This window comes from Natator depressus, chromosome 14 (assembly GCF_965152275.1).
Source record: "Natator depressus isolate rNatDep1 chromosome 14, rNatDep2.hap1, whole genome shotgun sequence".
Lineage (NCBI taxonomy): Eukaryota > Metazoa > Chordata > Testudines > Cheloniidae > Natator > Natator depressus.
Window position 1 is genome coordinate 10,574,880 of NC_134247.1, and position 27,545 is coordinate 10,602,424.

The 27,545-nt window shown below is 42.1% G+C and overlaps 1 protein-coding gene across 1 annotated transcript in view; it reads right to left on the bottom strand.

Annotated features, from left to right (window-relative positions):
- PCTP (phosphatidylcholine transfer protein) overlaps nt 1-26,437 on the bottom strand; it is an 83,171-nt gene extending 56,734 nt beyond the window's left edge. The window contains exon 1 of the mRNA XM_074970977.1: nt 26,350-26,437. The gene's annotated coding sequence lies outside the window, so the exon portion shown is untranslated. The remainder of the gene's footprint in view (nt 1-26,349) is intronic.
- Between the last annotated feature and the right edge of the window lie 1,108 nt (nt 26,438-27,545).

Consider the following 27,545-nt stretch of genomic DNA (forward strand, 5'->3'; position numbering starts at 1 on the left):
TGTTTCTAGACATAATTCAATCACAATTCTAAACCTAAGGACCTGGCAGTATGAGCAATTTGAAAGGCCATATTGCTTACCAAGACACTCGTCACATTCCTCTCATCCCAGGTACTTCGCTGTCTCTCCGGCTGGAACACTGGTAACACGAGCATGGTTTTATGGTCAAGACACTAGATGAGGGGGACTCTGGATATTTATGTTCAGTTCCTGGCTCTGCCATAGATTCCCCTTCTCTCTCTGCCTCAGTTGCCCATATGCAAATGGGAATAACATTCTCCCACCCTTTGTCTGTCTTGTGCAAACTCTTCAGGGCAGGGAGAGTCTCTTCCAATATAGGTATGTACAGTACCATGCACAACTCTCTGCTGGAGTCTTTAGGTGCAGTCATGCTACATCAACTTAACAACCAGGCATTTAGCGTAAAAGAGACAAACCTTTTAAAATTTATCTACCAATGTGATATATGCCATCGTGTGCCAGCAATGCCCCCCTGCCATGTACACTGGCCAAACCAGACAGTCTCTATGCAAAAGAATAACTGGACACAAATCTGACATCAGGAATCATAACATTCAAAAACCGGTAGGAGAACACTTCAACCTCTCTGGCCACTCAGTAAAAGACTTAAGGGTGGCAATTCTGCAACAGAAAAGCTTCAAAAACAGATTCCAACAAGAAACTGCTGAGCTTGAATTAATATGCAAACTAGATACCATTAACTTGGGTTTGAATAGAGACTGGGAGTGGCTGGGTCATTACACATATTGAATCTAGTTCCCTAAAGTTAAGTATCCTCACACCTTCTTGTCAACTGTCTAAATGGGCCATCTTGATTATCACTACAAAAGTTTTTTTTCTCCTGCTGATAATAGCTCATCTTAACTAATTAGCCTCTTACAGTTTGTAGGGCAACTTCCAACTTATCTGTATGTGTATATATATCTTCTTACTATATGTTCCATTCTTTGCATCCGATGAAGTGGGCTGTAGCCCACGAAAGCTTATGCTCTAATAAATTTGTGAGTCTCTAAGGTGCCACAGGTACTCCTGTTCTTTTTGCGGATATAGACTAACAGGGCTGCTACTCTGAAACCTGTCATTTAAAATATTATTTTCTTTGCCTTAGAAGTATTTAGTGGAGGATGAGTATTGCAAACCTACAAGTAGCAGCCATCCTCATTTATATCTAACTGATCGTCAGGAAGAGATCATGTGTCCAGTGATCTAGTATAGTGTGATTTTAAGTCAGGCATAAAACCAAGGCTCTTGTCAACTGTTAATGAAGAAGAATGACTTTAAAAAGTCAACATCCGAAAGTGTAAATAAAGAGGATACAATAAATGTTTTTAATTAAGCGGAATTTTGGTTCATTTTAAAGGCGAGCTCCCAGATGCAACCCTATTATGTCCCTCAGGCTAACGTAGCATGGGGACCTCAAAATAAAGGATGCCATTGAAGCAAAGTTTGATATGGAAGGGATTAAGTACCATGAAGTCAAAACTCGGAACTTTCAGTTCAGAGACCTGCAAGTCACATTCCTTGGCCACGTGAACTGTATCACAACTCAGGAGTCATGGCCATCTGACAACTGTCTTCGGGAGAAGCACTTGGGGTGGGGTAACTTAAAGTACTGGCAAGCATTCGTTAAGGGATGCTAGAATGAGTGGGGTTACAAGAGGATAATAATGTAGGTGGCAGCTGATAGCCGATGGCCATGAACTGGAGAGAAACCATCAAGACTTCTAATGAAGAAGGAATGTTTTAAGTCATTAACCATTTCCACTGTGGAGAATATTTAAAGGGATTTTAAAGTCTGCTAAAATAAATAAATAAATAAATAAAAATTGTGCATTCGTCCAGAGTGTGTTTTTTTCTAGTTAAAATTCTGTCTGAAGAACATTCGAAGATGCTGGAAATGGGGGTTAAGGTAGGGACAAAACATTGGATCACATTTCCAATGCAGAGCTTTTGCTCTTTAGTATATGAATGGAGCTCACTCCCTGTATCTGTCTCCTCTACAAGTCACCTGCATTTGTGAACACTGGAAAGTGCCTTTTTTCCCAGATCTTTTTCCACTTTAGTATTTTCCCTTCATCCTCATTTGTATTTATTTAAGGTATAAAACATACATAGGCAGCCATTTCACATGCTGGCTCCCCCCAACCCCCCACCCCCGCATAACAATTTCATAACAAGATGATAGAACATTTTAATGTATTTGCCAAACGTGTCTATTGCTCAAGCTTCTGGGTACATTTACATAATTAAAAACAGGATTTGTTAGACGCTTGCATCTTATTTCCAGTCTGCATATTTCTAACTTTTGCTTCCAACTCTTGGCTTTTTTTAAACGCCCTTTTCTCCTAAATGAAGGATAATCTTCTCTCTTGATAGGTGCTCACACTCCATGATCGTGTCACCTCAACCTTTTCTTCAATAAACTAAATGTGTTGTGCATCTTAACTCTCGAAGTCTGGAAACATGCCTTAGATGAATTGTTCTTTACATTATGTATGATGTAAAGTGGTGTGGCTGGTCTTTCTATCACACACAAGGCTCACTGGGGGAAATCCTGGCCCCACTAACGTTAACTGCAAAACTCCCATTGACGTCCATGGAGCCACGGTTTCATCTACTATATTTTCCCCTGTGGACACCAACGGTTTTTATCATTATAAGAGACATCTGATGTTCATGGCTGCTCTATGGCTCTGAGGAAAGGAAATTTTTTAACAGTCTTTCAAATTTCCTTATCAAAGTAGAGGAATTGTTTCTCACATACCAGTTGAAAAATTATTTAGCAATACAGATCTTACGTATATTCACTCAAGTGCCTGATCCAGTGTCCACTGAAATAAATAGGAGTCTTCCCCTTGACTTGGATCAGGTCCAAAGTGTATATAAAAATAGGAAGCTCCTTTGATACAGACACTAAAAAAATACAGTCCATACAGATTGTTCCCATGCAGAAAATCCTTTGGGTTTTGGCCACCTATCAATCGAAAAATCCAGCCTCCTGTAAAACCACAATCTAATCGCACCACACGCTTGGTGAAACTGCAGAACAATCACACTTGTCATTGCTGAAGGAAAGCCTGCTGTTAAATGTCAATCTTTCTATCACCAATAGGAAAATCAACTTCCAGACTGTTTACAAACCCAGTTTTGGGTTAGCTGGGCCTGATCCCAGACAAACTTCCTCTGTGATAATTGCTAATATATCAGCACAACATGGAGATTTTGTTAACTGAACCCATAATTTAAAAAAAATAAAAAATATCTATCATGCATCCAGCAGTCTCCCGTAAGAAGTTTATTTTGTTATACAGATATCAGAGGGCCACTCTGGTGTATCACAGTGATACCTTATTTTAATATTTATACAACCAGAATTAAATTTGACACCAAACCCCCTTATTCCCTTGTCTATGTATTTGGTCTGGAAACTGTGGAATGCATTTGGTTCCGATAAAAGATATTATTGGAATTGAACTTTGAGAAATCATGTTGCTTTAATCTCAGAGTCAGCCAACAATACTCAGATGCTTAAAGTTAAGCAAGTGCTTTGCTGGATCGAGGTTTAAGCAAGTGCATATTACACCCAAATAAAACTTGTCCTGATGTTCATACCTTCATCATTTAGGGATAGGATACCACAACCAGTCATGCAGAGAAGAGAAAATAGTTTTAGTTATACATTTGAGATATGTTCTAAATTACAGATCAGATATTTTTCAGTTAAACCTTCTAATTCAAGGGTGAACCATAACGTATTATTCCCTATAGGCTACAAGAGGAATTGGCATAGGATTCAAATATAGTTTCCAAGCTAATGAGAGTGCACTCTCATCTCCTGCCCTTCAAGGAAGATTTGGAGAGTCTCCATATGTGTTTTGAAATTCCTGGACCAGAATAAGCCACCCAAAAAGATTTTGCAACATGTGGGTTTTATGATAAAAGGGAGGAGGGAGCATTCAGTTTGGATTTTAAAAGAAAGATTTCATGCTTGGCGTCCCAGCCTTCCCATAGCTGTGGAAGTCAGATTGATTTTTTTATTCCATTATTAGAAGTCTCTTCAAGAATCTTTCATCTGAAGACTTGAGTATGATTAAATATTCCTTGTTACTAAGTCCAAGCAATAATCAATTTTGTCCCATGTTCAATGAGCAGTTGTTCCATTTAATTTTAGATTATTTTCCAGTTCGCATGTTCCCTGGTACAGAAGACAACTAATCAATAAGATCTTTTCATAACAGGGAATTTCCATTCCATGATCACTAGAAATGCACTGGAGTATTGTACAGTACGAGGCAATCAGCTTTGATGTCAATAGGTAACTCTGCAGTACCTTTTCATCACATTGTAGGATTAGACCTCCACGTTGCATTATTTAAATACACATAAATAGTACACAATTCTACTCTCCAGCTTGCACTGTAAATCTCGTGTCTACAATGCACATCTCTCTCTGAGACTTGTGTAGCCAGGATCATGGATTGATGCAGAAGTATCTGGAGGTAAAACATATCCTTAAAATGTTTTGGAGAGGACTAGATCTTGTACAGCAATCATATCAGAGAAATGTGAATGTAATCAACTCCCCTGCTGACCTTTATTTTACTGTATCTGTTTATTTAAAACAGGAAAAATAAGCCCTTTGGGTTAGTTAATACCTTAGATAACTAAAATATACCCAGCCAGCCCCAATTCCTGACCACTTCCTTGTTTACCTTGCTTCTTGGCCAGGAGCATTTCACATGTATATTTTTCAATTCAAGACCTGACCCTTGGCCACTAAAACTAGATATGAGGCTCCCAAATGGAACACCAGTCTCTGATAGGACAGTCTGAGCTTGGACTTCTGCATCCTCCCCATATTGTTGTTATGGATGCAAGCTGAAGGGCATCTACAGTGATTACAGTGGACAACTGACTTTTCAACTGTTTAGCAAACTAAAGCAATAAAGTGAGTTTGCTCATCTGAAACAATGTCAAGACTTGCACTCTTTGTGCTCTTGAGCATAAATATTTTATTTTCTATTTCTAACGTACTCAGCATTTAAATGATGCATGAGCTTTATTTCCACTTTGTAATAGCATCTGTGAATGCAAACCTTCCAATGATTAGTTTGGATATTTGGGGAAGTACACCCTTTAACAGTGATTTATTCTACTGAGGTGCTTATAGCCTGCTTTTTCAGAGGTTTTGTCTGGACACAACTATTGACTTCAGTAGGAGGCCAGCACTACCAAGAGATCAGGTCACTACATCACACTGGGATGAAGTATCTTACAAATATCTAGGGTCTCCATTCTGCGAACCCTTCAGTAGTCTTATGCAAATTATTTCTTTAAGACTAATCACGATAGTATAGGGTGGCAGGATCAGTAGATCTTTTCTATTATCCATCCTGCTTGTGTTTCCTACTCTGTGGGGACTTTCCTTCCCATTGCTGTCCTTAGTATTTAAAGTAGATAGAACATATACAAGATGTTCTCTGTAATGTCCTTTCTGCATGTCTCTGATATTGTATGTGGGACAGATTCATTTGTTGTTTAATAATTAACTAGGGCATCATTCTCACTAGTCTCAGACATTATTCTCAGTGTAGAGAATTGGTACATGCTTTGGTATCACAAGGCAAATGTTAGGAGCACAAACACACTGAAAGTTGATGAGCTTTGGGCTCCTAAGTCAGAAAGGGCCGGATTTGTTAAGCATAGGTGCCTAAAGATGCAGATAGGCACATAGATACCTTTGAAAAATCTCACTAGGCACCTATCTCCTGTTGATAGTTTACCTTGAAAATGCCTTGAAAAATATGCTCCATAGGGTCCATTGGATCTAATAGTCTGAGGTGGGGGGAAAGGGGGGAGAGAAATCAATTGAGTTAAAACAGCTGAGAGCTCTTCAAGGTCCTAACGTTCCAGTGTGACTGGGTAAAAAAAAAAGTTGAATGTACTTCTATTGCTCCCAGGTAGAGGTGAATATCACACAGAACTAATTATCCTTCAGTATACTCAGGCAGAGAACTCATGGTCATTGGTCCTCCTAGAAAGGCTGGGGGACAGAATAAAGACCAGCATGCACTGAACTGGACTAAAGACAGATCTCAGAATCTTAGAATATCAGGGTTGGAAGGACCTCAAGAGGTCATCTAGTCCAACCCCCTGCTCAAAGCAGGACCAATCCCCAACTAAATCATCCCAGCCAGGGCTTTGTCAAGCCTGACCTTAACAAACCTCTAAGGAAGGAGATTCCACCATCTTCCTAGGTAACCCATCCCAGTGCTTCATCACCCTCCTAGTGAAAAAGTTTTTCCTAATATCCAACCTAAACCTCCACCACTGCAACTTAAGACCGTTACTCTTTGTTCTGTCATCTGGTACCACTGAGAACAATCTAGATCCATCTTCTTTGGAACCCCCTTTCAAGTAGTTAAGCTATCAAATCCCCCCTCATTCTTCTCTTCTGCAGACTAAATAATCCTAAATAATCCATTGGTTTAAAACCCAGTGTAGATGATTATTAGCAGCCCTGGGTAAATCCTGCATATAAGCTACTGAGTATTCAGTACAACATTCCTTCAACTCTTCTAAAATCTCCATTCACCACAAATCCATTTGGCTTTCACAGGGATCCAGCAGCCTTCCAGGTTAATGGCCATCTGAGGAGACAGAATGCCAAGTATGAGGCAGCAGTATGCTCAGGAGACAGCCTCATTTAAAGCAACATTTATTCATATTAATTTCTCCCACATAAGCTAGCAGAAAGAACAGAGAAGTCATTTGCAGTTCCTATTTGCAATTAGGAGGTGGAAAAGGAGCAGATCATCAAACAAGGCATGATAAGAATGATGCAGGGAGCCTAAAGCTAAGTTCTGCCCTTGACTTCAGGGAGTGCTTCACACTAACAACTGTGGACATGTCTATACTGCACACTAAGTCACTTTGTTGGTCCAGGGGTGCTGAGTTACACTGATGCAGGGGTGCTGGAACAATTTTTACAGTGGGAGTGTCATTGACCCAAACTGTAAACCCTGCATATAATGGAAACCACTTCAAGTCAGGGGGTGCTGCAGCACCCCCCGCACCCCAAGTTCCAGCACCTAGGCACTGATGGAAGTAAAAGGGGAATCAACCCCACTTTTTCCTTCTTGAGGTGTGGCTTTATTAATAACTCAAGCAACAGAACATAAACCACACATTTAGGCTTTTTTTCCAAAGCACGATTGGTCCTAAGATTACCCTGTAGGCTCTCCTTTGTCCCAGAGCAATGCTCAGCCCCAATTAGCTTCTGTTCGGAGCTAGCATGATCAGCCTGCCAGCTTGAGTCAGCAGTAATTACTCTGCATCTCTTCTGATTTCTAGGTCCTGGATTTAGGGTAATTCAGCAAAGGAACGTTTCATTCCTGCCACTTTATCACAGTCTGTTTCTTCTTAGACTCTTTCAGGTTGTAGTACACACAAAATGTCAGCTCATGTATATCTTTTCTCGCAGCCGCACTGACGAAATGTTTTGTCGTTGGAATTCCGCGTTCACTTCCATCTGTCAGACTGAACGGGCTGCTTAAGTGTATGCTAGAACTGTGATGGACACCTGCAGAAAGGACATCCATGTGATCTTGTCAGTAGAGATCATAGATGGTGCACAGCTGTGAAAGCCTGAGGATTCTACCCAGCTAGCAAATTCCATTTGTGTAAGTAGTGGCTATGTCAGCTGTTGAGGGGCTACTTAGCTAATGACAGGGGAAGACAGAATAATACTAAAGCTGTCGCTACCTGGCAAGAAGTAAAAGTAGCGGGGCTAATCTCATTGACTCCTGTTAAGGTGAGGGGGAAAGAACAGGTATAATTAAACGTAGCATTTGTCCTGGCTTCAGCAAGTTGATGATGCCTCAGCTTTCCAGATAGAACACAGTTGGTCTGTGCCACAATGGCGGGTGGTATACATGAATCCACATAGCTAGTGCTGCTGAATGCACTGTACACTTCATTAATTTCAAGGTAATACTAATAGAGAGCAGGGAAGGACCAACTTTGAAACAGTTACTATCCTATAGACATTCTCTCTGATGAATGGCACAGCTGAGTCCCTCTCCATCCGTGGTATAGACGTGTAACCTATTCTCCACTCGGGTCAGTGATGGTAAATGTGCATGAAGGACCAAAGGCTCAGGTCTAGCCCAACTGCACTTTCTGCATCCTTGCTCTTCGGAGCCAGTTCAGCCCCTGGTGTAACTTGGAGCAATTACATCAACTGGAATAGTTCCCTAGGAACCACTTTGTTGGTCCAGGATTGATGGAAGTGGGCACATACCCTAACCACACCTTAGAGTGTCCCCAGCTCAAGGGGAATCCCTAACTTCTGCTCAGGACAGTTTTCCACATGCTTTGCACTGCCTGCACCCTCCTCCAACCAACTAACCCCATTTCCCAAGCCCCGCTGCCAATTCCTAGCCTGAGGGTAAAATTTCTGCCCTTCTCCTTCCTGTCACAGAAGTGCATGCCCACACACACACGACTGCCACAGAACCACAAACTAGACTCTGTAATGTGGAGGGTTATGGACCTCTCTTTGAGATCCCCAAATCTTCCTTCTGCTCAGCAGCTGTTCTCTTGCCTGTGGAGCCTGCATAGTCATGTGGAGAAGGCCATATTTTCTCCTTTTCACTTTGTCATAAGCACAATTGGTATAAATTCAGCCTTGTAAACGCAGGTCTGTGGGACCCTGGCTTGGGAACTCAGAGTTTCCAAGCCCGCACTTGAACGTCCACACTGCAATGTAAACATGGGCTTACAATTGTGGGACCTGAGTCTCCCAGCCATGCTAATGCATCCATATTGCACTATGCAGACCTTCTGACTCATGTCTGTGTCATGAACTGCATCCACATTTCAAAATGACAGGGATTGGACATGAGTCCCAGTTGAACTCAGGCTCTGACCTTTCCCCTTAGCAAGGTCCTAGGACCTGGGTCCTGAGGCTTGGTGACCCAAGTCAGACTGATTTGTGTCTGGATTACTGCAGGGCTTAGGCTCCAACTTGACCCAGTGCCCAGACTTAGTGTGCAGTGTAGACATGTCCACAGTTGTTAGTGTGAAGGAATAGCGCTGTTGAAATCAAAGGACTTGCACCAGAGCGCAACTGGTGAAAATTGGAGGCAAATTAGACCCAGTGTGCATAGCCTCTGTTCTAATCCGGGGGGGAAACTTCACAGGCTTGCATGACATTTGCAGCTACTGAACCATTGCAAAGAATGTTTTAGGGAAAGACAGCCAAAATATTTCACTGCATAGTTAACAATTATCTACCACCTTTACTACATTGAGGAAATGGAATACAGGGATGAAAGGAAGAGCTTTATTTGCTGTTGAAAGTGTTAGATTCAGTGTGGTAGACAACACACAGAAATATGAAGTCATTTCCAGAAAACACAGCTGTTCTCGAAGGGCTATGATCTTCATCTGACTATGGTGTGTGAGAACATCTCTTTGGCAGATTTTGATGATTTAACTGCATATGTAATAGTAATCACATCGTGAAGAACTATTGAACTTTAGAGACAACTTTTTCTGCTTTGTAGTTGTACTATTTATTTTGCTTGTACATAGCTTTACTTGATATATCTAAAAGCTAGACCGGGTCAAAAATTTGTATTTTTAATTTCAATTTTAGTTTAGCTCAGCGTGACAGGGTTGGCGGGACCTGTCTCCCTGAGCGTGTAGGCACAGAGTGTATGCCACCTGAGTCTATGTCTCCATAACCAGAGTCAATATAATCGCCTCTGTTAGTGTGGTAATGAGGCCTAATGGCCAAAGTCAATGTATTAGCCTCGCTTTGCGGGACTAATGTATGGCCGAATGGCCAGAGTCAGTGGATCCCCCCTCTTGGCAGGGCAGTAAGACCTGGCGGCCAGGGTCAATGGATTCACCCCAGTTCACTGGGCTGACTTTGGTCTCCAGGCCTTGCATTGTATCTGCCCCTGTTAGCAGGGAAGCGCAGCACAGGGCCCAGAGTCAATAGGTTGGCTCTTCTTAGCAGGGCAGTAGGGCCTCGTGGCCGAAGTCAATTAGAACCATCCCAGTTCGCAGGCCAGTAGGGCCCAGTGGCCACAGCCACTGGATTTGTCCCAGTTCGAGGGCAGTATGGCCCAGTGGCCACAGCCACTGGATTCGTCCCAGTTCGAGGGCAGTATGGCCCAGTGGCCACAGCCACTGGATTCGTCCCAGTTCCCAGGGCAGTAAGGCCTTGAAGCCAAGTGGCCTCATTCGGGGAAGGGGGCCGCCATGCCCAGAAAGGGGGGTAGTGGCGGCCCGGGCCCTCCCTCTCCACCGGGCCCCAGCCCAGGTATGGCAGAAGCGCGTGCCCCTGAGTCAGCGCTGGGGCGGGGGGAATCTGACTGAAACGCGCTGACTCAATGTTCTGGTTCACTAACCAGGCCACTATCTGTTTCCCCTGAGCTGCTTCCTACTGTCTTTCTCGCTGCTGTGGTCTGAGCATCTCAGCTGCTTCTAGGTTCCCCATGCTGTGCTGTCCCTGGTGACTCCGGACTCTGTGGGTGGCCTGGCATCTGCCTGGGTTGTGGTGTCTCCGGCTCCCCTGGCCTGTGGCTTTGCCTGATCCTTGGCTGGAGCCAGCAGCGTGCGTCCTTCCTCTCTGGCGATCAGCCCCAACTGAGCTGAGCTGCTCCCTTTTATACTGGTGCATTTAGAGCATGCCCAGTAGGGTTGAGGGGGCATGGCTTCCTCAGCCCACAATGTAGGGTTAACCCTTGCCAGGCCAATGCGGGGTGAGTGCGCCCCGTCACACTCCGCTAAAAGCAGAATCCCCACAGAGGAGTACTTCAGTCAATGGATGTTTTGCCCTTAAAGGCATTGGATTTGATGCGTTTTCTATCGCTGGAAGTCTTATAAACAAGATGAAGCCTAAGAGATATGCTCTAGCTCAGCCATAAGGTCACTGCCACGATGCAGAAATTACTGGGTAAGATTTTATGGCCTCTGTTATGCAGGGGTCAGACTAGATTATTATAATGGTCTCTTACAGTGTATGAAAGCGTACCAAAAGTCATGGGAACTTAGCAGCTGGGATAATTTTTTCCAGAGTGTCTCATTTCAGTTACACAGTGGAATCCCACTATCATTAGTCCACCTAAATATAAGTCAGTCTTGTACTGTTGAGCAGCACACATTTTGAAAATGGAACATGTTCATTACTACGTTAAATGAGTGAGCAGGAGGATTTTATTTAGACTCTTGTGTTACAAGAGGTCAGCTGCCGCCACCACCACCACCGGTTGATCTCGGAGAGGCAGAACCACATTCAGCTCGCTGTGAGGTCTGCTGTACTGTATATAAACCCCCAAGGAATCCAAACACAGTCAGCCTGTTAGACTGCGTGTGTGGGAAAAGTCCTCTGTGGTCTAGTCAGTTAGGTCAGCAGACCTCAGGCATGGCAGCACTTCAGCAACGGTGCCAAACGCGTCCAATCGAGTGGGAGAAAGTGACAGCTTTAGGAATGAAAACGTACCGCGCCTTCTTTAACATAAGTAACTCAGTCATTTTCCTGGGGACCAATAGGAATTTCCCTGATTTCATCAACTTGGTTGGGTCCAAAAGCATTTAAACAAACAAAACAAACAACTTTGTTGCATGAGTGTAATTGAGAGCACATGCCACTGCCGGCAATAATGTTACATGGCAATAACACAGCAGATTTGGCCTTTCCTGTTTAAAGCGCTGATCAGTTTATGAAAACCCACTGTGTGCATGCTGTTCGAGCTGTGAACATGATCATTTGCAGTTGGCCATTGTCTGATGCTTTGCAGAAGAGTTGATTTAGATCTATTTGCGATACAAAGGACTTGAGGTTCTCGGGCTGTTTTGATGCACTGTATGTATTCTGTTGCTAAAGCAAACTTTCCCCCAAAGGTAGCTTCAGTCCCATCACAATTTTGCAACTAGTCTGGAGTTAGTCGATTGGTCAGCACATTGTTTTGCTGGCATCCTGGTCCCTTTTATGTTTGGAAGCACAGTGAGGATATGATGTTGTGGGGCCTTGGGTGATCACAGGTTCCTGATATGCTTAGACACGCTGAGGTGCAACAGCTTCAAAGAATTACACTTTACATCATATTTCTTGCACATAATGTGACTAGGAACACTTCTTCTCCCTGGAAGTAATAAAACAAAACCTGCTTGAGGATTTAACTGTGCTTTCTATTGGGGTCTCTAAGAACTATACATCAGAGTCACATCCAGGGCCGGCTCCAGGGGCGGCCAATAGAAAGGGGCGGCACTTTGTGCGTTATTGGGGCGGCACGTCTGGGTCTTCGGCAGCAATTCGGCAGTGGGTCCTTCATTCCCTCTCTTCCTCTTCGGTGGCACTTTGGCGGCAGCTCAATCGGGTTTTTCTTTTTTTTCTTCGCCGCTTGGGGTGGCAAAAAAGCTGGAGCCAGCCCTGGTCACGTCCAGTGTTCTTAGTGAAACAATTAAACTCCTGTCCCCCCACGCTATAGTACAGGCCTATTCGAAGCGAGGACCAACCTTTTAGAAGATTAATTCATTTTAATGCATTCTTAAGGGACAACCAACTGAACTAGTGCAAACAGGCAAATCTATTCGTGTTGAGTAATATTTGGAAAAAACCCTCTAAAATATGGGAAATTGAGATTATAACCAATTTCAAAGAAAATTTACATCTGAAGTGATTGAACTCATTCTTGTGACCTTCCTTGGACCTTAGTCCATCCTTTGCTTTGCTGCACCATTGGGCTACTCACATTTGCCATCCTTGTCTGTCAACTGCCCTTTTCTCCAAATCTTCCCATTTCATGTTGAGGTGCTTCATGTCATTCAGAACTCTTCATTTCCATGTAATTCGCAGTCTTCCTCTCTTTCTTCTTGAGTTTTCTGGCTTCCATTCAAGGGCAGTATTTGGTAAGCGTTCTTTTTTCCATTCTCAGCACATGACCCAGCCACTGATGAGCCACTGTTCTAATTATACACTAATAATTTGTGTTTTGTGACACAAAAAGTGTTTTCTGATGCACTGTAAAACATTTCCACTACATGTCTTGAAACAAAGGACCTATCAGCAATCAGCTGAGGAATCTGAATTAGAGCTCTCTGGGGCGGGGTGGAAGGCCAGAAAATTAGCACCATTCATATTGTTTGCTTCAATAGCATCTGAAGTTTCTTTAATATAACAACATACTACGACAAATGCATAGGGGGAAGTTGTGGCAGAACAATTTATTGCAAGATCTGGGCACAGGTGACTTCTCTACATGTAATCTATTAACTGCCTTCAGATAATGAGAGACCACTTTTACACAGAAAGAGTCCTCCAGCAACATAGTCAGAGATGGAGTTTTCTAAGATACTTCTGCCCCACTCAGAGCTTAAGATAACATGTCCATGCTCATCTGCATCAACAAATTCCTTGGAATTACATTATCATTCTTTGAATTACTTTATTCTAAAAGGCCAAACACCATATAACCAAAATATTTACCATGTATTTATAAAGTAACATATAGATACACAGTTAAATAAGTTTGTTAAGGGCTAGATTTTTAAAACCATGTAGGTGCCTAACTCCCATTGAAGTCAAAAGTTAAAAATGTGACCCTTAGTAATTACACTTGAAAATACCAAGTAATTCAGAGACAAGTCATGTGAAAGGCAGTTTGGGGAATTACAGAATGCAGATGTATAACCCATCACGAACAATTGTTATATCTAATATAAATTAAAAGTTATCTGGAGTACTCTGTGTTTAGATTAGAGGTCAGCGAATCATTTAAAACATTTTTTCCAATGGATTATGCTAATTATCTGAACAGGTTGGAATTTTTAATTGAAATTTTGCGGAGTCATTTGGGCCCCGATGGAAGTTAGGAGCCTAAACAGCTTTGTAGATCTGGGCTTTGGTGGCTGTAGCTCATTCATATCTCGTGGTGCAGTTCTTTTTCCAGAGTGGATAAGCATGACTCATCAGGCCAGGTTCAGGTTTGCCCTGCACTTTATGTATTCATTTACACCAATATGCAGCAAGTGCAGAGCAAATATAAAATCCTTCCATTCTGACCTGGCCCATGGCATCTGGTTTGAAGACTTATCTTTGTGAACTCAAAGGGTGTTTTTCATGAGTATTTGCTTAACATTTTCTGGTTTCTCACTCATTTAGCAATTCACTAGAATGTTTGTGAAAAGCCAAACCAAACATGCACACACAAAATGGCTGTAAAAGAGAAAGCAAGTGAGTTTCAAAGCAGAATGAATATAAATGGAATGTATTTTCCATTATTCACCCAGCTCAACTTTAGATGCGATTATAGTATCCAAGGAGAACTGTATATGACCAGTTACACCATTCTAGTGGTCCTGTGGGGGGAGGGGGGGGAATGCAGAACAAAGAAAATGATGATGTCCCATACATACATCAATAAATACAGATTGCCATAGACCAGGGCTTTGAGACTGTGGTTATTCAAAAGAGTATCCAGGGTGAAATTTGTCATTTTTTGCAAGTGAATCTTTTGTAATGAAAAATAGTGGCAGCCACATTAAAGATCCAGGAGTTCTGAGCATTTAGTCATCATCCTTGACACAGAACAGAATTCTTTGACATTAATATGAACAAAATACAAAAGTAGTTCAATAACTAGAGTTAAAATGATCCTGCCAATTCATTTTTGCATTCTGCATAGCCACAGATCAGTAACCCCATTCAACTGAAAAAGCTTCTCCCTGAAATAACATGAGCCAGCGAGCCTGTTATTCTAGCTGGACTCGCTTGTCACAATTCTTGTTACCCACACTGGACCATCAGGCGTAGAACTACCTGATCTCCCTCCCGAACTTTGGAGGGTCAGATGCTCATCTAGATCCAAGATTTGTTACTTGGGCCTCTTGATTGATCTGTTTCATATTCCTCCCCCCCTCTCCACACACCCTATATAGAGCTTGATCCAAAGCTCATTCAGGTCATTGGGCATTTCCCCATTGACCTCAATGGGCTTTGGACCAGGCCCATAGGTGGAGGAGACTTATTGCAGTTTGAAAGCTTATAGAATCACAGAAATGTAGGACTGGAAGGGCCTATGTTAGAAGTGTAACCCAGTTCAGGACAACAGGCAGAGCCTGTTACACATACAGATCCGTATGCTTCTCACTGTGGGCTTCTCTCTGTTTGTCCTATTCGTGACTCCCCTGCAGAATGTTACATAAGTGTCCAGCACACGATTAGCCTCTCATGAAGAGGGCTTTGTTTCTTGCTTTAAAAAGAAAAATCTCTGCTCTGCTTTGTTAGACAGACAAAGAAATTTTAATGATTCAAGGCTGGGGAAAAGAGTGGATTCTGAACTGACTGAGCACATACTTACTGCTAAGAGACTGTACTGCATGGTTAGTAGCATGGGTTGGCTCAAAATTATCCCAGCAGGAAGCATATAATGAAAAGATTATTGAGCAAGAAAGATTTAAACTAAAGTCATTTTAGACCAAACAGCTGGCTTTGTTTTTAATTTGTTCTATCAAGAAAAGAAGAAAGGAAATTCTCTCTCCTTTCATGTAGAGGACATTAACAACCTCGAGGTGCTTAATCATAATCATTTTATTACTCACTTAACACTTCCACATCTATAATGTTTTTTGTTGAAAAATTTCAAAGCTCGTTACAAATTCTTCTCTTATGTTCCCGGGGTCGTTGCTATGTCTGAAGACCTATTTTGAAAAAAGCTTCTCTGGTAGAGTACCAAGCACTGATTTGGGTGTTTTCTCTTTGTGGGTAATACAGAAGACAATGTCACTTCTGAGGTTTACCTGTAAACTTCTCATCCAGTGCCAAAGAAGTATAAATAATTGCAAGTTCACTGTGTAGCTCAGAGACATCTAGCTCCCTGAATGCAACTACAAGCCACATAGTTAAACATCTAGAGTCTATAAAATTCACATGCAATCATAGGCGCTGACTCTGTGGGTGTTCTAGGGTTGGAGCACCCATGGGGAAAAAAAAAAAGCCTCGCCAATCAGCTCCTCCCCCATTTTGCCAGCGCCTCCTGCCTGGTGGTAATCAGCTGTTCAGTGGGATACAGGAGGTGCTGGGGGGAGGGAAAGGAGCGGAGCAGAAAGAGTTGAGGAGAGGGGGTGGAATGGGGCAGGGCCTGGGGCAGAGTGGGGTTCAAGCACCCCACCCCCTGGGAACTCAGGAAGTCAGTGCCTATGCCTGCAATTATCTGCACCCAGGAAAGGGGGAAAAAAGTGTATTTGATGGTTTGCTGAAAATCCATTACCAATGAGTCTCTTTCTGCACAAGGTTAAATAGCCCATATGATGCCCAAATCCAACAGAAAGATGCTACTTTAGAAGTCATCTTTCATCCAAAGTATTATGCATCTCTGCCCATGTAATAGCTTCGTGAAGGCAGATTCCAAGTTCATTCTGATGCTAAAAAACTCGGATCCAGATCCTGAGCTGGTGTAAACTGGCCCAAGTCCATTGTAGCCAAAGAGACGTACACCAGTTTACACCAGCTGAGGATCTGGCCTATAGTGTATGTGCATTAAGCTCCAAAAGCCTTGAGGTACTGAAGACTGAAAGCTAAGAAATAATTAGATTTCCTCTCTTCTTGCCAAAGCCAAAAAAATATTTTGGCAACTGCTTGCTATGACAAGACACATGCAGCTGGTTCTTTGTTTCCACACTGTATACAGGCTTAAATGGCACATATAATGGGGGAGAGAGATTGTAGGTTTATAACTTTGGACCTGACCTGGCCAGGTGCTGAGTAGCTCCTAGGAAATTTGCCTCGGTTACAGGAAGGCTTTTTCTAATGCACCCTTTTGCAGAGGGTCAGCACAAGGAGATACACTACTTAACTGGGACACTGGTCTTATCCCTTGCGCAGAAGTACAAATTCAACCCCAATTAAAAATAGACATTTTCCCATATTGCTAGTTGCAGTGACATTACCAAAATCCATAACTTTACCGTAATTGACATTAAAACTTTTCCATTCAGTTTCCATGTAGTAGAATTTACATGAGAAATAAAACAAAACCAAGATTGGTATTTTCATAAACGAAATTCAATTTTACAAGAGCTATTTGAGAAATTGCCAGACAAATCACTTTAATGGTTAAGTGACAGTGATGGTAAGCATATGCACCTTAAGAATAATGCTAGTGAGTAGGATCTGCAGGACACTGTTTAAGGGAAACACATGTGTCCACAATGTGATACACATAACTCCTGAGCCTGTGCAGTGTCTCATTGACTTCTGTGAGTCTTTGCCCTCACACTATTGCAGGACCGAGACTTTTACTTAGTTCACAATGCTGAGGTACCATAGCAAATCTATTACAAAGGGAAACACATGGACACCAAGACTATAAAGGGGTTTCCGAAAAATGGAAATACTTGCTCCAGTGGGCTGCTGGTTTTCTATAGAGTACACTTGGTAGCAGGTAGCGTTTGGCTTTTTTTAAACTGACTTTGTTTTAAACTTTGAGGTCTGCTGAGGGCAACCCCTAGATTCAAGGGGGATAAAAAGAAATGATACACCAAGAGAGATCTCAAACACACATGTACATCACATTCAGGCCCCACAATATTGCAAGATATCAGGGTAGATGACCTTTTAAGCCTTCAGACAAGATTCCTGCAGTACCCAAAAAAAACAGCCCACCCAAACCACTACTATTGAATAAGTAAAATCGGGTTTTGTTTGCTTTGAAAGAAAGGCTGAAGACTTCCTAAAACAGGAGTGCATATGGATTTGTTTACTGGGCAAGTTGTTTATTGTACAAATTTCAATATTTTTCTTAAAGGAGGAAGTGAGCTGCAAGTCCTGATAAACATTGTATAATAGATGGTGCTAGGAAGGGGCTGCTAATCAAAAATCCATCTGAACGTATACAAAGACATAACTTAGTGTCTGTTGAATACAGGGGATCAATTAATTCCACAGCAAGTACTGATAGCAGTTCTAGTACTATGGATAATAAGGAGCAGCCACTCCTGTTTATAAACACATGTATATACTAGTTAGAAGTTAATAATATTAGTCGTTGTAACATTGTTCTCAGCAATGTAGACTCACTTCGTAACTCAGGGTATTGGCTGCAAAGACAGCGTTCAATAGCAAATTATATGAGACTGCAGCCTGTATGAGAATGCATCTTTATAGAGCACCCTTCTGACCTAACAGATCACTCAAAAGTGCAGTGGCAGGCAAGACAGTCCTACTGTTGTTAAGTAGTAAGGGAATAACTGTTGCAGGGTTGTGCCCATATTCAGTACAATTCTAACCCATCTTTATTAGAACCAAACATTTTTGTTGGTACTTTGAATGGGTGCTCAAGGCTAACACAGAGATCTGGACGGGATTTATACTTCCTACTTATCCTGACTATATCTAAATTGGTATCTCCCTGACCTTTCACCCCTCCCTTATGTACCTATTCAAATTACAAGCCAAGGATCTGTTCCTGCAAAAACGTTTTCAAAGTTTTTAATTTTTTTTCTTCCACATTTTGGACAATTTAAAGAAAAATCCAAAATGTTTTGGCCAGCTTTAGCACTTGTCAAGAAGCCAAATGATTTCAAAATGGAAACGGTTTTAATTTCAGAATTTTTGGAGGAAATTTTTCATCAAACTTCAGCTGACTCCCCAACTCAAAAAAAAAATTATTTTATTTACAGTCTCCATGGAAGACAAACTCTTTATAGTATTTAAAAAAAGAGATTGCTATATTTGGTCTGGGTGTTATGTTCTCGGAACTGGAAAATGAGGGTTTAGTGTTGTCTTTACTACAGGAAGTTGATTTCCTATTCCAAGATACTAGCTACATTTTCATATTGACAAATGGTTTTGGGTACCTCTTACATCAAGTTTATATAAACTGGGAGCGCCAGAAGTAAAAGCTTCTTTGAAGGGTTTATATAAAACTGATGGGCTGCCAATTTGTACAGAATATGAAATTACTCATCTAGTAGAACGTCACTGTCCTAATGAATGACTCACTCAATTACAATTCTTTTTCCTACTAGTGCTCAGAAATGTCTGATATTCTAACAGCTGGAAAAAAATATTTTATCAGTGCACTAAAATGATCCTGATAATTTAAAGAATTTGGGACCTGATCCTACAAACCCTTACTCCACAGTTGTCTTACTCAAGCCTATAGCTCCACTAAAGCCAGTGAAACTACATATGAGCACAGACTACTCGAGTGTAAAGGTTCGCAGGTTCAGGGTCTTGGATTGCTTTTACAGAAATATTAAGGTGCGTGATGCAGCTGCAAGAGGGTCACAGAATGGTTAAGTGATGTAACGGGAAGTTCTGCAGTTTCTCTTTGTCTAGATGTTTGTTTAGCAGTGTCTTCCCCAGAGCTGGGTAAAGGCAGAGTCATAAGTTTTGCAATTAGCATTTAGGAGGGAGAACTGGAACTCATATAGGGCTTTTGCAACCAAAGCTCCTGCACTTGATAGCGTGGGTGAGAGAGTATTTGCCAAGTTCACGTTAGGAACTTTGTATCCTGGATTTGAAAATACAGAATTGACAGATGATTCCAATGAAATATTGGCCATGCTAAAGAAATTAGGAGCGGGCTAAGCATTACCTATTAAGTATCAAGACAATCATCTGAAGAGCCAGTCTCGAACTGACTGAATTAAAGCCATTCAGAGTGCATTCTGCCACTCTTCTTAACTGACCCTTCTGTGCCTAGGAATCATAAGGGTATTGGATCAGCGTTTCATATTTCTTACCAGAACACCATAGCACAACCGGGAACGCAGGCCCAAGTGTGACAGCCTGAACTCGGAATTTCCTTCCCCTCCCAATTAGAGTCAGAACCTTCATGTTATTTTAAGGCAGCCTTTTGTAGCTAGTTTCCTTTCTCCATCAAACAGAACTTTAGCCCAATGTAAGAGCCCAAAGCCATAAGGGTATATTGAGCCACTCCAGGGGTGGCCAACCTGTGGCTCCGGAGCCACATGCGGCTCTTCAGAAGTTAATATGCGGCTCCTTGTACAGGCACCGACTCCAGGGCTGGAGCTACAGTCGCCAACTTTCTCATGTGCCGGGGGGGGGGCTCACTGCTGAACCCCTGGCTCTGCCACAGGCCCTGCCCCCACTCCACCCCTTCCCGCCCCCTCCCCTGGGCCTGCCGTGCCCTCACTCTTCCCCCTCCCCCAAGCTTCCTGCATGCCACAAAACAACTGATTGGGAGGTGCGGGGAGGAAGGGGGAAGAGCTGATCGGAGTGGCTGCCGGTGGCTGGGGGGCACTGAGAGTGGGGCGGGGGAAGCGCATGGGGGGCTGCTGACGTATTACTGAGGCTCTTTGGCAATGTCCATTGGTAAATTCTGGCTCCTTCTCAGACTCAGGTTGGCCACCCCTGAGCCAGCCCATAGTGTATTGAGAATTCCAATAGAGGAGAAGAATTGCCCGGTGGTAAGGGCACTTGTCTGCAACACAGGAGACCAGGGTTCAAGTCTCGGTTCTGTTAGACTCCCTGTGACTCAGTTTCCTATCCATAAAATAAGTAAGTAGTACTTTGAAATCTCACAGGCGTGTTGTGAGGATACGACCTTTAAAAGATTATGAAACAGTTGCTATGGTAGTTGGGGTCCCTTGTAAGTATCTAAAAGGGATAGATTGAATAGCAGTTAGAGGCCTCAGCTAAATTACTGAGTTACAATAGCAAGTCCTATTGTTGGGCACAATACATATGCCTAGTAAGAGACCATCCCTGCCCTGAAGAACTTAGGATCTAAACAGACGAGCCAGACAAAGGAAATAGTGCTGTCCACATGTTACTGATGGCAAAATTGGACAAACCGATTTGAGTGACTTACCTGAGGTCACACAGGAAGTTGTGGTAAAGTTGGGAATTCAACCTAGATCACTCAAGACCTAATCCAGTGGTTTAGTCACAGGACACCTATAAAAGCTGGCCAACAAGAACTATCATCTCATCAAGTTTAGCAGTAATTCTCTGAGCAACCAGAGGATTACGTCCTAAACCCCATATACTATCAAAAGCCCTGGACAACTGTTTGTTGTGGGGTTGCTACTGGAGTCTGTAGTCTCAGGGAGTTTCTCAGGCATGCTGATGAGTCATCTGATATAGAAGAAGTCAGACCGAAACTACATATTGGCCTGCTCAGAAAGCAGTTGATGCTGGACAGTGGTTACTATTTAAAATCATCAGCAGAAGTGTCAATGTATCTATGACATTTTAAAAAGATGGTTCAGGAAGCCAGAAGATGATAAATGATTCCTCCACTTACCCCTGCTAATTTTGGATTTGCAGTGTTACAACATCCCCAGGTTCCATGGAAAAATGCTCCCAGAGAACGTGTGTGTTAACGCTTTGAGGAATCTGAACCAGCCCTTTAAGATTTTAAGAACCACCAAATTGGCTCACTCATTTTAGACCATTTACTGAACACAGGTATAGCCTTATGTTTCATCCATTGTGCCTTTATGAGATATTTGTTGGATGGCATTGGTTTTATCCTTAAGTATTCGTGTGTCCCATATCACAGTAAGAGCTGACCACCTTACAAACATTAATGAATGTATACTCAAAACTCATGTAAGGCTTTAAAATATTAACCCCTCATTTTTCACATGAGGAACTTAGCAACAGAGAATAAACCAATTTTGCCCTCTCCCCTTCCTCCCTCCACATATAGAGCCTGTGGTAGAGTTTGGAACTGAACTTTGATTTCTTGAGTCCAAGTCAAGTGCCTTAACTGCGAGACCATCTTTCCTTTCTACACGTAGAGGATTTAAGACCCTCATTCACAAGCTGTGTAAGCACATATGTAACCTGAATACAGTATTAGTCAGCCAGTAGCAAGGGGGCCTATGGTACCAATAGTGCTGCTCATAGTAATTTGTGTTTGCGCAGTAAACTCCATGACAGCTGCGTTCATTACAACAGCAGAATGGTTTTCAGCATAGCCTTTGGGCTGGGATGTCAGATCTGTCAGGAAGACTCTTGCATTATAACAACTGTGGATGTGAAAAAAAGTGTCCAGGTGGAGAAATATTTCTAATAAAGACACGAGTTCAGTCCACGTATCGCATTGTACGCTGGGGCAGGAAACCATCAGTCGGTAACTTAGTGCTCCCTGCCACAAGGAAGAGAGCTTTTGGACTAAGATGTTACTCATTTGAGCGCATGCTACTCTGTTGCACAAAGGTATTTCCACTGATGAATGCTGAGGCCTTGTGTACTCAGATGGCTCAAACCTAGGCAGAAGGCACTTCTTTCCCATAAGCTAACCGCAAGCTATTTCACTGTTGATACCAGCATATTGTTCTTGTGTACATGTAAGATGCGGTTTCTACAGCCATTTCAAAAAACAACATGTTTACCTCTGAAGCATTTCCAAAGAAAAGAGAAAAAAATCCAGCTTCTCTAAATTTGCGCTGGCACAGTTCCTGTGGAAAAGGTCAATGAAAAATAAACACAGTTCCTTTTAAGAGAGCTGAGGTATTTACAGGAAACATTGGGCTACATTGTTGTGGTTCTCTAAGTCAGTTTACTAAAATTTTAACTTAGGAAATAATTTTTAGCAGCAGTCAGAGCATGTCTTGTATATCATATTCATTAACCCCCTCCCCCACACACAGGCATACATTTTTCAGACGTCTCTACTGCTTTGTATTTTTTAAATCCTAACATGTTCAAGAGGGAATAGGCATTCAAATGACCAATATACGCCTTCATTTTTAAAAGCAAATAAGTGTGGTGAGTTTGTATTAGGCTCAGAGTAGGAGTAATTAAGAGCTAAGAAAGGAGATGATTTAAGGGAATTAAGACCCTCATATACAAGCTGTGTAAGCCCATATGTAGTCTGAAGAATGCTAATAACTGTACCAACTTCAGTAAGTCAATTTGTGTTTAAAATTATGCACATGGTTAGATGCTTTGCTGGATCAGAGTAAGTGAACTGCAGATGGCAGAGAGAAAATTGTGAGCTGCCACAGTATTCCACTTTGGAGAGTCACCAACCAGATGTCAATGGATCATTAACATGTAATTGTTCCCTTATGGGAAAGTCCTAGAGAAATGAAAGAAATAGCCTGTCTATACAACTTTTAAGCCAGCCTCTATAATTCAATAGAGTTTATATGATTCTCTATTAAGTCCTACAGGATGATTTAGAAAGTCTATAGAAGAGATGTAATTCTTTATTACCTTCTTTGATCTTCTAGAATAATTCCTATGGTACACAAATTAACTCCTATTGATTCTATCCATATTAACCTCTCCAGGGTTTTTCCCTAAGGGTAACAGCTTCTTAAAGCTGTCTTTCTCAAGTTAACTCATTTATGAGTGCCACTTCTTCAGCCCCAGGACTCTGGAATGTTACAAGACTTTCTAGTAATGTAACTTGCCATGCAGTCATTTAAGTTTAGTGTAAAAGCTATTACCCGTGTTACATCATAGATAGTTCAGTGGTTGAAAATCAGCACTTGTTGCCATTCTCAAATGTAGTTGCATGTATAACACTGGTTTTCCAAGAAGCTAGTCGAAGGGTTATTGTATTTAAATGGCATATACAACTGACTTTGAAGTCCAGCTTCTTCACCAGTATATATTTTATTTTGTACCAGTCCGATGTATGATTAAGCCGGTTCACTTCAGGTTCGTGCTACTTAGTGCAAGGGTTACAAAAATGGGACTTTAACTCCATTCAGCTCTTAGGGTGCAAGAGTCAGCAGAAGATGTTAAAGGAGAACAACCGAATAAGTATTCAGAAAGAGAAAATACACATCCACAACTAGATTCCTTTCCTTTCTCCTTTTATTAGATATTGATTGAAGGACACTGAAGAAAATACTGCCTCAAAAAATGAACATCACATCAAATAGAAACAATATGGAAAACTGCAATCTTTGGAGTTGCTACAGACTTTAGTTGTCCTGGGAATTTCACAAGCATAAGAAGTCAGAAGTACTGACCTGAATAAGAATGACACCATTTTAGGCAGCTGGAATTTATAGTGTGGTGTTTGAATAAGAGGTTTTCCAATTCTAGGAGAGTTTCTTGGCTGAAGCTGTGCTGTTAAAGGCAATCAGCAGCATTACACAGCACACTTTTGATTACGGAGGTAAATTCTGATACAGCCCTATTGGGTCTAGTTTCTTTTAAAAATGTTCCTGACCCCAGACATTCAGACCCAAACACCCTCAAATCTTGGTGTTCAGAGTCATCTGGATCCGAACTGTGTCACTTAGGTGGTGGTCAGGGCCATCCCTGGGGGGGGGTGCAGGGTCCAGGACGTGCCCCCATCCACCCCAGGCCCCACCCCACTCCACCCCTTCCCCCAAACCCCCGCCCCGCCTCTTCCCACCCCTGCTCCGCCTCTTTCTGGCTTCAACCCCCCGAGCGATGCTGGAAGCCAGCAGGGTGGGCTGGGGTCGCTGCTTCTACTTCCCACCGCTGAGTGTGGGCCTGACCCCCACTGCCAGCGCCAGGCCCCCCGCTAACACCCCGGGCCAGCCAAAGTGTGGGGCCCAGTGCGATTGCCCTGATTCACCATACCCTAGGGCGGCTCTGATGGTGGTTGAAGCATGAAGGGACATATGAATCTTTAGCGCATCTGGCACATAAATAGCTTACAACGCCGGCTACAACAGTGCCATAAGAATGCCTGTTTTCACTTTCAGGTGACATTGTAAATAAGAAGGCGGCAGCATTATCTCCTGCAAATGTAACGAAACTTGTTTGTCTGAGCGATTGGCTGAACAAGTAGGACTGAGTGGACTTGCAGGCTCTAAAATTTTAGATTTATTTTTGATGACAAACAGGTTTTTTGTACATAATTCTACATTTGTAAGTTCAACTTTCATGATAAAGAGATTGCACTACAGTACTTGTATTAGGTGAATTGAAAAATACTATTTCTTTTGCGTTTTTACAGTGCAAATACTTGTAATCAAAAATAAATATAAAGTGAGCACTGTACACATTGTATTCTGTGTTGTAACTGAAATCAATATATTTGAAAATGTAGAAAACATCCAAAAATATTTAAATAAATAGTATTCTATTAACAGTGTGATTAAGTGCGATTAATCATTATATAAATTAGGGCTGTCAAGCGATTAAAAAAATTATATATAGGTGTATGTATGTTTATGTGTGTCTTTAAATTCAGTAGAAGTTGAATCAAGTCTTAAGAGGAATACTTTCTCTTTATGTACAGCACATCCATGTGGGAATATAGGGTTTAAACTTCCTTCTAATAAACTATTGTCTCTGTTGACTTAATCTTGTAAAGCTGCATTGTTATGCAGGGACTTTGTAATCCGTACAAGGAGTTTTAGCTTAATCTTTCATCTCTATTAGTAGTTTCTCCCAGCACATTAAGTCCTACTGACTTCAGCGGGCATTGCAGAAGGCCACTAACTCCTGACCAAGCAGCTTGGTGCTAACACTTTTGAAGTTTCTACCAATCAGCTGAAATATATAAAAAGGATCTTGAACCCAAAGCATGTTCACATGAAAATTCAGAACACCCTCTAGTATTCACTTAGCGTCCAGTCATTTTTAGAGGGATCTTGAAGAGGATACACTGATTGATTTGGTCAAATATAGACAAGTCCCAGATATGAGATTCAACTCCAGATTCCTCAGGAATCCTCCAGGAATTTCAGTTTAGACTCATCCAACCAAGAGAGCCTTCAGAGGACTTTTAATAACTTCTTCCTTTCCATCTAAAGCTCAAGAGGAGCATAATGAGAAGCAGAATTAAGAATAAATAGCTTAAAGACACAGAGCGAAACTACATAGCTAGCACATTCTTCCCCACACCCCTCTTCTTCAATATAGTTAACTTTTTAAAAAATCCTTTGAGAGTTTGGAGACTGGAGCTTCATTTGCGAAGAAATCAAAGGTAATAAATCTGTGTTTGGTTTAAAGAGATATGGACATCAGAGAACTCTTAGAATTATCCTCAGTGGGATTTAGACTCTGATTTAACTCCCCAGAGTAGTATAGTTACTCCATTTCTAGAATTTTAGCTGTTTAGAAAGAAAAAAAAAAAGACCTAAATACAAGATGCTGCCCAGTATTGCAAACACTTAAGTACATCCATAAACATCACTCATATGCAGCAATCTCAGTAATTTCACTTATATGAAGAGAGTTACGTGCATGGTAACTTATCTGGTCAAGCATGATAGATAGTTGCTGCAGAGTTTCCTTTCAATGGGTAGTAGCTTCACCCATCAGCTAAAGAACAGAGCTCCTCTGTTCTTCCAGGAGTTCCAAGTAGTCTAACAGAAGTCCAGAAAACTTCTTCCCCTTACCACAGGGACTCACAAATATTTATCATTGGATTTCCTCCAATGCCTTCTGGTTGCAATCTACACACTGCTACAGGTCTCCCCAGTCTCCATCTTTTGAGATGAAAACACCACCTCTTGCTGGGAGTTCTTTCCAGTCTTTTAAGCATTCCTCTAAGCCATTTCCAGCATCTCTGCTTGAGGAGACACTAAGACCCTCTTCAAGTTGCTAACCGTTCTGCACCAAGTTTGCTTCTACTAACCCCCGTGAGAACTCTCCTAGCTTATCTCGCTGTGCCTAGTTCCTTTGCTGCCTGGGAACCACAAGTCCCAGAATGCCCTGGCTTCAGGCTGATTCTTAAAGAGGCAGTTCACCCTCTGACAACATGCTTAGATGTATGAAGGATCAGGGACTAGGGCCCAGATCCTCAATGGGAGTTAGGGATTTAAATAGCTATGAGGATCTGGGACAGAGTCCTTTACAATGGTTACAAATAATAAGGAAGAGAGAAGAGTAGCCAAAAAGCACGTTGAGTTCATGCACTTCAGAGTGAGGCTGGGTGAAAGTAAAACTGTGAGAGAAAATTTGCTAATTCATCTCACCTGGAAATCTGGTTTTGGCAAAATGTCAAGAGCCTAAAACCCTTTCATGCACCAGCTGATCAATTTCTAGCGCAACATTCTTGGTATTTTCAAGCATTCTTTGCATTCCCACCATAGAAGCCACCTCTGGCGGAAGAGAAAACAGAGGAATAGAGCAACTCCCAGACACACACACGTATTTATGACAGCATATAACCGGGCACACAGCAGGCCACAGCAGAGATGGAGGTGGCTAGTGTGTGATAGATTCCATCTGTTTATATATAACAAGAATCTCTTCCTAGTCTGACACTCCAGGATCTTCAACTCCATGGTCTGGTGAAGGGTCAAGCTAGGGATTAGCAGCCACAAGGGAGACAGCAGCTTCTGAGATATTAGTAAGACCAAACCCTGTTATGTCTTCCGTCGACATCTCCACAATTCAGCCCTTTGCTTCCATCCCAGAGTCTAAGGCAGTAGACCACAGGTCGCATTCCAAGCTCACTGCTATTGTTTCCTGCTCTCTAGTATCTTTGATGTCATCACCCCCCTCTAGCTGGCCCCTACTCATCTCTTTCATCAGTGTCCCAAACTTCAGGTCCCCATAGTTCTAAGGCACTGGGTGGGTCAGACATAAC